The sequence below is a fragment of the Schistocerca americana genome, chromosome 5 (assembly GCF_021461395.2).
Source record: "Schistocerca americana isolate TAMUIC-IGC-003095 chromosome 5, iqSchAmer2.1, whole genome shotgun sequence".
NCBI classification, from domain to species: domain Eukaryota; kingdom Metazoa; phylum Arthropoda; class Insecta; order Orthoptera; family Acrididae; genus Schistocerca; species Schistocerca americana.
In genome coordinates, this window is record NC_060123.1 from 718,647,777 (window position 1) to 718,659,837 (window position 12,061).

Here is a 12,061-nt window from a genome sequence, read left to right on the forward strand (position 1 = left end):
TGTTTTAAGTGCTTGAATTTTGGACACATGTCTTCCCACTGTTCGCAGGTCCCTCTCTGTGGTGGCCGTGGACGTCCAGTCCATGAGGGGAGTTCCTGTGTTCCGCCTCCTGTGTGTGTAAATTGTGATGACAATCGTTCTCTACGTTCGCCAGATTGCCCAGTATATAATAAGGAAAAGAAGATACAGGAGTATAAGTCCCTTGATCATCTAGCCTACACTAAGGCTCGTAAGAAGTATCCACGTCTTCACCCTGTGTCCATGACGTCTAGTTATGCTTTAGTTACACCTTCACCCATTCCTCCACCTTCCTTACCCCAGACCTGGACCCCTCTCCTCGCCCCCCCCCCCCCCTCACCTGCGGCTCCCACACCTTCTCCTCTGGGCGCTGCTCCCCCTCCCCATCCGGAGAAGTGTCCCACTTCTTTGGCGTCTGCCAGTCAGAGGCGTCCCTCCCGGGATACCCTTTCCCAGCGCCTTCCAGGCCAAAGATCTGCTGCCACGCGACGACTGTGGGAACCAAGATCTGTTGGCCCCCAGGTCGCCCGATCTCTTTCTGTTCCCGATCTTGCTGCAGCTGGCTCCTTTATGCCAAACAGCCTTCCTCAATCTCAAACAGAATAGAAGAAGAAACATAAGTCTCGAGACAAGGAGCGTCTGGTGTCACCAGAGGTCCCATCCGCGACTTTACAACCAGATTCTACCCTGATGTTCATGGATGTCGCCCCCTCCTTGTTGGTGAAGGCTGATGACTCGGCGGTATGACTGGCTTTAGCCTGTTCAACCCCCATTTGAATCATCATTCTGTGGTTATCCAATGGAATTGTAATGGATATTACCATCACCTTCCAGAATTGAAATCCCTTATTTCAACTTACTCTGCAGCTTGTGTGCTTCTACAGGAATCTCATTTTGCTGATGATCACTCACCGACCCTCTGTAGGTTCCGTGTTTTCTGTCGAAATTCGGTCAGCCCCCTGCGGGCTTCTGGCGACGTTTGTATGTTGGTCCGTACAGACGTTGCTAGCACGTGGATTACACTTTAAACTACATTGGAAGCAGTTACTGTTAGGGTCCACCTGGGCTCTGAGATCACGGTTTGCAATCTTTATCTCCCTCCTGACAGGACTCTTCCACCTGCTGCCTTAACTGTCCTTCTTCAGCAACTTCCTCCTCCCTTCCACCTTCCCAGGGATTTTGATGCTCATCATCCCTTGTGGGGCAGTGCCTTTCCATCTATACGAGGTCTTCTGATAGACCAGTTTATTACAGACCACGACTGATGCCTTCTTAATGATGGCTCCCCTACTCATTTCAGTGCCGGTCATGGTACCTTTTCTGCCATTGATCTTTATCTTTCTTCTCCCTCCCTCCTCCCCTCATTACACTGGTCACCACACGACGACCTTTGTGATAGTGACCATTTCCCGTTGATTCTCTCGCTCCCTTCCCGCTCCCCGATGGACAGGTGACCTCGTTGGTCTTCCCAACGCGCCGATTGGCCTCTATACACAGCACAGGTCGTGTTTTCTCCCACTTTGTCGGGTTGTATTCTGACGTCCTACGTGACGTGTCTGACGCCATTGTTCGCGCTGCTAGCCTTACTGTACCCCGCTCATCTGGACCATTTCGCCGCTGGTAAGTCCCGTGGTGGAGTACAGCCATTGGCTTTGCCATCCGTGATCGCCGTCGATCTTCGCAACACCTTAAGAGGCACCCATCCATCGTCAACCTTATTACCTCTAAGCGCCTTCGCGCTATAGCCCGTTATTTAATCAAACAGAGCAAGCGGATGTGTTGGGAACACTTTGTTTCTTCCCTCGGTTCTACTGTCCCTATGTCACGGGGATGGGCTACACTCACTCTTTCCAAGGTTGCCATCGGCAGTCCACCCTCCCAGGCCTTCACCTCCCAGATGGCCTTTGTACAGAACCGTTGATTCCTGCGGAACATCTTGCGACCCATATTGCAACAGCATCAGCATCAGCCTCCTATCTGGCTGCTTTACTTCACCAGAAAGAGCTGGCTGAAGCTCGCACCTTATGTTTTACCGCTTGTCAGTCTTAGTCTTACAACGAATCTTTTACTGAATGGGAATTTCTTTCTGTACTTTCTTCTTCTCCTGATACGGCCCCTGGCCCAGACTCCATTCATAACCAACAACTTCAACATCTCAGTGATCCACAACGGCAACATCTTCTCCGGGTTTTTAACCATATTTGGCTCCAGGGTGACTTCCCTACTCAGTGGAGGGATAGCATCGTGGCTCCTGTACTTAAGCTTGGGAAGAACCCCCTATTTGTTGAAAGCTATCGGTCAATTAGTCTGACAAATGTTGTTTGCAAGTTACTTGAATGGATGGTAGCCTGTCGGCTCAATTTGGTCCTCGAATCTCGGGATCTATTGTCCCCTTACCAGTGTGGCTTCCGGGAGGGACAGTCTTCGATCGGTCATTTACTTCGCTTGGAATCCGCAGTTCAGCAGGCTTTTCCCAGAGCAGTATTTGCAGTATTTTTTGACCTTCGCAAGGCCTATGACACGGCTTGGCGCCATCACATCTTACTTACACTTCATCAATGGGGTCTCCGTGGCCCACTCCCGATTTTTATCCGCCAGTTCCTGTTCCATCGATCGTTCAGAGTTCGAGTTGGTACTGTTTTTAGCTCTTCACAGACCCAGGAGATGGGCATTCCACAGGATTCTGTACTGAGTGTACTTCTGTTCCTCATTGGTATAGATGGACTTGTGGCCTCTATCGGTCCTTTGGTCACCCCTGCTCTGTATGCGGATGATTTCTGCATTTGGGTTAGTTCCTCTTCGGTGGCCTCTGCAGAGCGGCAGCTCCAGGGAGCTATACAGTGTGCCTCTGCATGGACCCTCTCACACAGGTTTCAATTCTCTTCTTTAAAATCGCGGATGGTCCATTTCTGTCGCCATACTACGATCCACCCTGATCCAGAGCTCTATCTTGATGCATAGCGATTGCCTGTGGTCCCACAGTTTCGTTTCCTGGGTCTTCTTTTCGACAACAAGCTCACTTGGCTGCCCCATATCAGACTTCTGAAGGTAGGATGTTTCCGTAAACTCAATGTTCTTCGCTTCCTTGGCCACACCTCTTGGGTGTGGGCCGCTCCCTCCTTCTCCGCATTTATCGTGCTTTAGTTCTGTCTCGCTTGGACTATGGTTGTCAAGTTTACGGTTCAGCTGCTCCTTCCACACTGCACGTGCTGGATTCAGTCCACCGTCATGGTATCCGTTTGGCCACCGGTGCCTTCTGTACTAGCCCTGTTGATAGTCTGCTGGTTGAAGCTGGGACCCCCCTCCCCTTTTCTGTTCGGCGGTCACAGCTTGTGGTGTCTTATGCAATCGCTGTCCATTCCTTTCCCACTCATCCTTCCTATTCTATCCTGTTCCAAGACCATTGATGTCACCCACCTGATTCCCACCCTCGGGCGGGTTTACCGGTTGGGCTCCGCCTTGCGTCTCTTCGCCGTGATTTTCAGTTTTCTCCTTTGTCCTGTCTTCCACGCTCCTTCCCCTCTACCCCCCCTCCCCTTGGTTAGTGCCACGGCCCCGAATTCGGATGGATCTCCGCCAAGGTCCGAAAGATTCTTACATTGATGGCTCTAAATTTGATGATCATGTGGCATATGCCTTCACGTCCTCTGCTGGAACGGAAAATCATCAGCTGCCACCTACATGTCGGGTGTTTACTGCGGAATTGATGGCAGTTTCCCAGGCCCATACCTTTATTAAACAGTCCAAACACAACTGCGTTTTGATATGTACGGACTCAATGAGTGCCCTTCTGGGTATTGACCGGTGTTTTCCGCGCCATCCCTTGGTCTCGGCCATCCACGACCATCTCGCTGATCTTCACTGTGCTGCTTGTTCCGTTGACTTCCTTTGGGTCCCTGGCCATGTGGGTATCCCAGGTAATGAGCTTGCTGATCGTTTGGCTGGGGAGCAGTCACTTACCCCACGTTTTCTATAACCCCTCCTGCAGCGGATTTACGGCTTCACATCATATCCCACTTCGCACAGTCGTGGGCCAACTCTTGGGAGGCTACTCCCCTGTCTAATAAACTTCTTGCGATTAAGGTGACACCAGGCCCGTAGCGTTCTTCCTTTCGCCTCACCCGAAAGGACTCGACCACACTGTCTCATCTCCACATTGGCCATATCAGGCTGACCCATGTTTTTTTTTTTCTTGATGAGCCACCCCCACTTTGTGGTTGTGGAGCCTTCCAGTCAGTAGCCCACATTTTGGTTGAATGCCCCCTTCTTTTGCCTCTGTGTGCAAAGTACAGACGCCCCCACACTTTACCTTCGATGTTGACTGACGACTCCCAGATAGTCGAACTGGTTCTCGGTTTCCTCTGGGAAAGTGGTTTTTATTCTCAGTTTTAAGGTTTTTAATCTCACTCTGGTGTTGGGGCAGGGCGGTGAGTGTTGGGGTATCTCCCACTGTAAGCTGTGTTTGGAGATTCCCGACTCCCCTCCCTGGCCGGGTTCCTCTTTTCATCCCCTTTGACTCTGTTTTTATCACTTTTTAGGATTGGTTAGTCTCCTTTTCCATATACGCACTTCTACATTCTAGCGGTTGCACGCTTTTAAGTTGACGGTGGTTTTGCCTCTACTGCTTCAGAGGTGGGATATTTCCTGCCTATAGCATAGCGTTGGGGTCGCTCTCTTGCTGACTTACCTCCGTCTGTTTTTACCATTGATGACATGATTGCACATTTACGTTTTTTAGCCTTTTCCCCTTTTATCGTTCTGACTTTTCCGAGATGTCCCACTATCTGAATGGTACACATTTGAAACCAGGGACTGATGACCTTGCTATTTGGTCCTTTTAACCCTAATCAGCCAACCAACCAAGCAACCTTCTATAAAGAGGAAAAACTCTTCTTACTACTGGTAAAGATATAAATTTGAGTTTGTAAAGACAGTATTTACATACGTGGAAAAAAATGGTTAAAATAGCTCTGAGCACTATGGGACTTAACTTCTGAGGTCATCGGTCCCCTAGAACTTAGAACTACTTAAACCTAACGAACCTAAGGACAGCACACACACCCATGCCCGAGGCAGGATTCTAACCTGCGACCGTAGCGGTCGCGCAGTTCCAGAGTGTAGCGCATAGAACCGCTCGGCCACAACGGCCGGCACTAGGAAAAAACAGACAAAATTTTCTATACATAATTTGTTACCACATACTCTGAATTTCCTGAATTTTATGTAATTTAATGCTGTTGATTTGTTTCACAGTTTGTCATCTGCAACCATATATAACTTAATGTAGAACAGGTATTTGCTTCGAAAATTTACGACTGGGGATGTTATGGTTATGCCTACCATTAACTTTTAATTACTACTTTTTATTTTAGTTGTTGATTTTTTTGTTTATTTATTGCTTGTGTGTCTGTGTGTCTAAAGGAGGGGATTGTGGCCTTTATGGATTGGTGTTGTCTGATAGTTCTTTGACAGCAGAGTACAGAGTTTCATTGCAGAGAACTGTGTATTCAATAATTACTTGTTTTCCTTCAATTATGGCTTTTTGTATTTGGTCAATTATTAGTTTTTGTGGGGGCTGTTGCTGAATTTGAGAGTTTTCAAGTAAGTGTTGATGTTTGTTGGGCTGTATTTCATGTCCATAAGGTGATCAGCAAATGTAGAATAACAGCTGTTGCTTTTAATGATCTTCTGCGTTCTGTGTATTTGATATTAAAGTATCTGCTTGCCTGCCCTATATATATTGATTTGCAGTGTTGTCATGTCAGTTGGTAAATACCAATTGTGTTGTGTTTGTCTATGTTTGGTTTGATTGCTCTTCGTTTTCTTTGTATTGAGTTGTATGTCCTGTAGGCTACTTTTAACCCTTGTTCTTTTTTTTTATTTATGTTGCATATTCGTTGGGCTACTTTGTTGTTGTAAGTGAGAGTGTACCATTTGCTTGTTGTTATAGGTGCTTCCTGTTCATGTGTGCTCTATGTGCTTCTGTTAAGAATGTTTATATTTTATGTGTCTATGATTGAAAGTTGGCGAGAGGTTGTTTATTTCTATGTGCTGAGTGTCCGCTTTATTTTTCTTTTAGTTTTGTGATTCAGTTTCTCTATACAGGGTGAGCCACTTAACAATACCACTGGAAACATCTCCCAAACCACATCAAACACGGAATAACCAATTCTGCAGGCCGAAATTGAGGAGAGGGGCTGCTATAATTGGTTAATACAAAACATTGAGAAATGCACGGAAGCCTGATTTTCAACACATACTTACGTTTTTTTAGCACAAATTAAAATGGAAAAAGATACTTAATCAATGCCGTTTCTTACATTGTAAAATGTTAATTACGTCGAGAGTAATTTTTAACGTAAAGTTGATGCTTGAATAAGTTCTCAGCAGTTCAGTCGTGTGTATCGGAGAGTACCGAATTAATTACGGATACAAAAAGAACAGTGATTTACCGCAGGTACAGAAGAGACTTGAACAGCACGTTATGTCCACATGCTAACATTTTTATCAGTATTTTTCTCTGAAGAATACCGTACGGCATTGATTTGTTAGAAGAAAATGTATATTAACATGAGAATGTAGTTAAAGTTAGAAATTTGTTTTTGTTTTCAATTACATAATGTAAAAGAGTGTGTCCTGACATTTCAGGCCAATAAATGTTGAAAGTGTTGCCCATCATTTGCCGCACTCGTATGCAATGTACCGCGTAATGAATGTCTTCCACGGCGCAGTACACCTGGTGTATTGCTGCCACAGACTGCCTCAGTACGGTGGTTCACATCCTCTGGGGCTGTAGGTAAATCACGGTACGCGTTCTCCTGCAACGTACCCCACAGAAAGAAGTCTAAAGGTGCAACATCAGGAGAACGGGCCAGCCAGTGTATGCGGCCCCCACGTCCTATGAAACTCCCGCCGAACATTCTGTCAAGGGTCAGCCTAGTGATCATTGCAGAATGTGAAGGAGCACAATCATGTTGATACCACATACGTCTACGCGTTTCCAGCGGCACATTTTCTAGCAGATTATTTTGTAGTCACGGGATGTATTTTGCAGCTGTTTGGGTGCCTTCAATGAAGTGAGGATCAATGAGATAGTCGCCAATTACTCCGCACCATACATTAACATTCCACGGTCGCTGTAGCTCTACGTGTCGAAGCCAGCGAGAATTGTCCAAGGACCAGTAATGCACGTCTCGTAAATTCACTGCACCGTGGTTTGTGAAACCTGCTTCATCGGTAAATAGGTAGAAATGCAACGCATTCTCTGTTGATGACCAGTGACAAAAATTCACTCGATTATTAAAGTCATGGCCGTGTAACTGCCGATGAAGCGACACATGATACGGGTGAAATTTGTGACGATGAAGTATGCTCATTGCACTACTTTGACTCGTTGCACTGCCTCTAGCGACGTCACGTGAACTCGTGTGTGGTTTCACGGCGACAGCAGCCAACACACCAACTGCACCCGCTTCTCCTGTGATGGGGCTGTTACGGACCATTTGCGTGTTACGACCGTACCTCTTCCATACAACTGTCTGTAGATGTTTTAAAATGTGCGGCGCGTTGGATGAGCTCTGTCCGGGTACCTTTCTTCGTACAACCTGCAGGCTGCAGCTGCATTTTGTGTACACTCGCCATAGATGAGTCTCATCTCTGCCTTTTCAGAGTTAGAATAAACCATTTTCACAGCTCTTACAACACTGTACACACTGTCGTAGTTGCGACCTCCTCACGTTCCTGCTGTGCGTACTTGCGTTCTCAGTTGTGTACAGACGTCCGGTAACACAGTGCACTACAGTTACCCTGAGTACAGGTACTAATTGAGCAAGCGCTACATGCAGACACGGAGACAGCCAAACTCGTAAACATCGCAGTCTTCGTGAACGTACCCCTAAAGCAATTATTTGTTACCACAAGCGACTGAACGTCTGAGGTTTCAAACGTCAACTTTACGTTACAAATTACTCTGCATATACTTAACATTTTACAATATAACAAACGGCATTCATTTTTTTCTATTGACAGTTGTGCTAAAAATGATAACATATTTCCATTGTGCTTGTGGTGGTGACTTTCCTGAACGTGGAGAACTGGTGTTGGTTGCTGTCTCTGTGTAACGTAAGATCAAAGAAATTTAAAATTTAGTGATTTTCTGTTTCTATGGTGAAATTTATTTTAGGGATAATTATGTGCATATCACTGTGGAGGTGTATGATGATAATGGGTATTTGATGTAGAAGATATGTGATGTCATCTACATATTGCGACCAGTATACTATCCTATATTGTTTGGATCTTACTATTGTTACAAATAGTTTGTTTTAAATGTGACTGAGGATTTTGGCTAGGATTCCACTGACTGGTGACCCCATACAGAGAAAACTAAGAGCAACCAGCTGAAACACTACACATATTGTATTTACGAACTGACACGCCAAGACTGCAAATAAGTTTATGCAGGGCAGACAAACAGAAACTTTAATACAACGTACACAGAACATAGAATAACATTAAAATGCAATAGCCTTAATTCTACGTTTGCTGTACACCTTACTGACATGAAACACAGCCCAACAAACATCAAAATTGATTGAAAATTCTCGAATGCAGCAACAGTCCCCCACAGTAACTAATAATAGAGGAACTCTTTCAAATTCAAAAAGCCATAATTGAAGGAAAACAAGTAACAAATGATTACACATTTCTCTGCAATGGAACTCTGTTCTCTGCGGTCAAAGAACTATCAGACAACACCAGTCCATAAACACCCCAAGCACCTCTTCCAAACACACTAACAGACACACACACATTAAATAAACAAAAAAATCAGCAACTAAAATAAAAAGTAGAAATTCAATAAAATAAAACACAAACATTCGCACCTCACCCCCCCCCCCCCCCCCCCACCTGCGATTCTACACACACACACACACACACACACACACACACACACACACACACACACACAAAATGTCAGATACACTCTACGAAGATTCAAAACTCCAGCCCAGAAAGCATTCAGCTGTTTAGCTGTAAACAGTCACATTAAAAGCTGTTTAGTATAGGCATTCACAGCAAAGGTAATGGGGAAACCATGAAAAGTAATTGAAATATATTGGTAACACATCACATAAAGACAGCCTATCACTCAGTATTAGTTAATGGTAGCCATAACCATAACACGACCAGTCGTAAATTTTCGGAGTAAATAACTGCTCTACGTTAAGTTCTATACGTGGTTCCACATGACAAAGTTCGAAACAAAACAACAACATTAAATTACATAAAACCCATGAAACCCATACATATGACAAGGTATATATAGAAAATTTTGTCTATTTTTCATATATGTAAATACTGTCTTTAAAAACTGAAATTTATTTCTGTACCAGTAGTAAGAAGTATTTCTCCTGTTAATAGAAGGTAACAAAAACCCACTGACAATGGTGAATCCTCAGTGAAACATGTCTGGAGGATAAAAAAAAGGAAAAATTGAGTTTTGCTTAAGGCGGACCCTCTCCAAAAACAAATCTGTTTGGAAGCAAATACGGACAGATGAGCTTCAACCTCAAGATGAAAATTTAGATAGGTTACTAATGTGAAATTAAAATAACACAAAACTAATTTTACACCTCAGCACAGATTTTACATGCAAAAATCTTTTTATTTGCTTTTGTGCTACAGCATGGTATTCCCAGATGACAAGGGCGGCACTTTGCACCGTATTTCTCCGTGCTATGTCACTTTATAAACTACGTTTTCGCCTCCTGCTTCTGTAAAGTTTGGAAGGTAGGAGACGAGGTACTGGCAGAAGTAAAGCTGTGGGGACGGGGCGTGAGTCGTGCTTGGATAGCTCAGTTGGTAGAGCACTTGCCCGCGAAAGGCAAAGGTCCCGAGTTCGAGTCTCGGTCCGGCACACAGTTTTAATCTGCCAGGAAGTTTCGAGCCGCCGCATGCATACCGATACAGGGATTAAAAAAAGTTCGCATCTAAAAAAAAAAAAACTTAAGAAAGCACAGGTTTGTGAAGTATGAAACTTATGTAAATTGCGAGCATTAAAAAAGTTTCTTAAAAAGGCGTTGTTCGGTTTCTTTTGCAATAAAATTTTCTGACTATATAAAAAACAGCGAATTTTAATGCAAAGGTACTGGAGGAAAAAGCAAACAAACGCTTTCCATGGGCCCAAAAAATCCTAACACCGGACCTGAGTCTTGGTAGAGAAACAACGTTCAATCTCATTTGTTTCAGTATTTTGTATGTCAGGTATCCCCTGATCGTTTTGATTTTTATGTCTGTCATACTCGTACATAATAGCTGCATTCGAGACAAATGGTCGCTAAATATTGATGTGATTAACGTAGCATTAGAGGTAAAATTCACGCACCTCGAGGCACTGTGACGGTGGGAGCTGGCGCAGTCAGAGCTGCGAGGCGCTGTCACGACCAGAAAGGCGTCCCCCCCCCCCCCCCCCCCCGCTCCCCCTGCCGGTAGAAAGCACTCTGCTCCGAACGAAAGAAGTCGGCGGAGCGAGCAGACCGCCGGCGCCGTAGCGCCCTCACCCGCGGCTGCGGGAGAATGAAGACGACGCTGGGCCACAGGACAGCCACCACCCCGCTTCATCAGTTTTCAGTTACTCCGGACAGAAGCAGAAAAATGGCAAGACAGCGAGAAATCGTCTCCCACCCTTTTCTTGGAATGTTGTCGCTTCAAAAGAGACTGTACGGCAGGATAAATTCAAAATTTAATAGCAACTCACACACCAATTATCCCTTTTCTCCCGTCTCACTGCACGTGCGCCCCGAAGTTCCGATCTCCCTCCACCCTTATACATCCTGTACACTGCTGATACTCTGTAAACCCCATTTCTGTGTCTATCTGTTCCAGCACGCTGGAGTCATTGCTGTATTCTTCATACCATTCACCTAAAACCCCAACGAAATCCTCAACTCAGTTTCAGCTAGCTTGACCTACTGGTGCAAACTGCAAGTCCTCAAGATCGAAGTCTGCAAGATACAGAAATCAACCGCCAGTGTACGACAATGAGACGAAATGACAGTTGAGGGGTTAAAAAGAGCTCGTGCATCTGAAAGAAGAGACAGACGTAAAATGGAAAACTATTTCTATGCACAATGCTTTTATACACCAAGTTCCTACTGACGTCGCGCCGTAACGCGCAGTGTATGTCTGCTGTTAGCAAAATGACTCTGAACACTATGGGACTTAACTGCTGAGGTCATCAGTCCCCTACAACTTAGAACTACTTAAACCTACCTAACCTAAGGACATTACACACATCCATGCCCGAGGCAGGATTCGAACCTGAGACCGTAGCGGTCGCGCGGTTCCGGACTGTAGTGCCCAGAACCGCTCGACCACACCGGCCGGCTGCTATTAGCATCGAGGCAGCTGGAACGATATGTGACCGCTAAAGTCTTCGGATCATGGTTGTTCAGGAATGCAACGGCACACGGTGCCAGTCTATTCCAAGCAGTTTCAAAGTGTCCGCTTCTAGCACCACAGATTATACATACCTAGGAAGCGGGCAGTCAGTAGCTCTAGGCTATGCGAGAAATTTGTTAAATGACCCTTTTAATAATCGACACTAATTTGCCAACAAATATCGGCAGTTTATAGCACAGGGTGGGCTCGTGAGTATCTGTCCAAAATATGACTGCGCGAGAGTAAAGTTACCTTTCGGATTTAAGTCGCAGGGACTTTTGTATGTTTCTTTTCCCCCAAACTATGGCCGCGGATTTCTGCGCTGCAAACTAAGACAAAGACAATCTCCAAGTAACCTCTCAGCTCAGAATTGTGTCTGCGCACTCTAAATTTTTTGAGTTATGTCCCACTGCAAGAAAATTCTGAAAGTTGGAAACTTAAGCTTCCGCACCGAACTGTACAAAGTTCAACACTGTGGCGTTCCAGACACCCAAAGACTTTCTCAGTGACTTCTGCTTACCTTTGTGACTGAAATAACACGCGAATGTCACTCAGGAAACCACGGGTTCACATACTGTCCGTTCCTCTGCACGTCCAGACC

The 12,061-nt window shown here is 45.3% G+C and overlaps 1 non-coding gene across 1 annotated transcript; it reads left to right on the plus strand.

Moving 5' to 3' along the window:
• The first annotated feature begins 9,863 nt into the window (after positions 1 to 9,863).
• On the plus strand, positions 9,864 to 9,938 carry Trnas-cga. Its single transcript has one exon. It is a non-coding gene; the product is annotated as a tRNA-Ser (tRNA).
• The last annotated feature ends 2,123 nt before the right edge of the window (positions 9,939 to 12,061 follow it).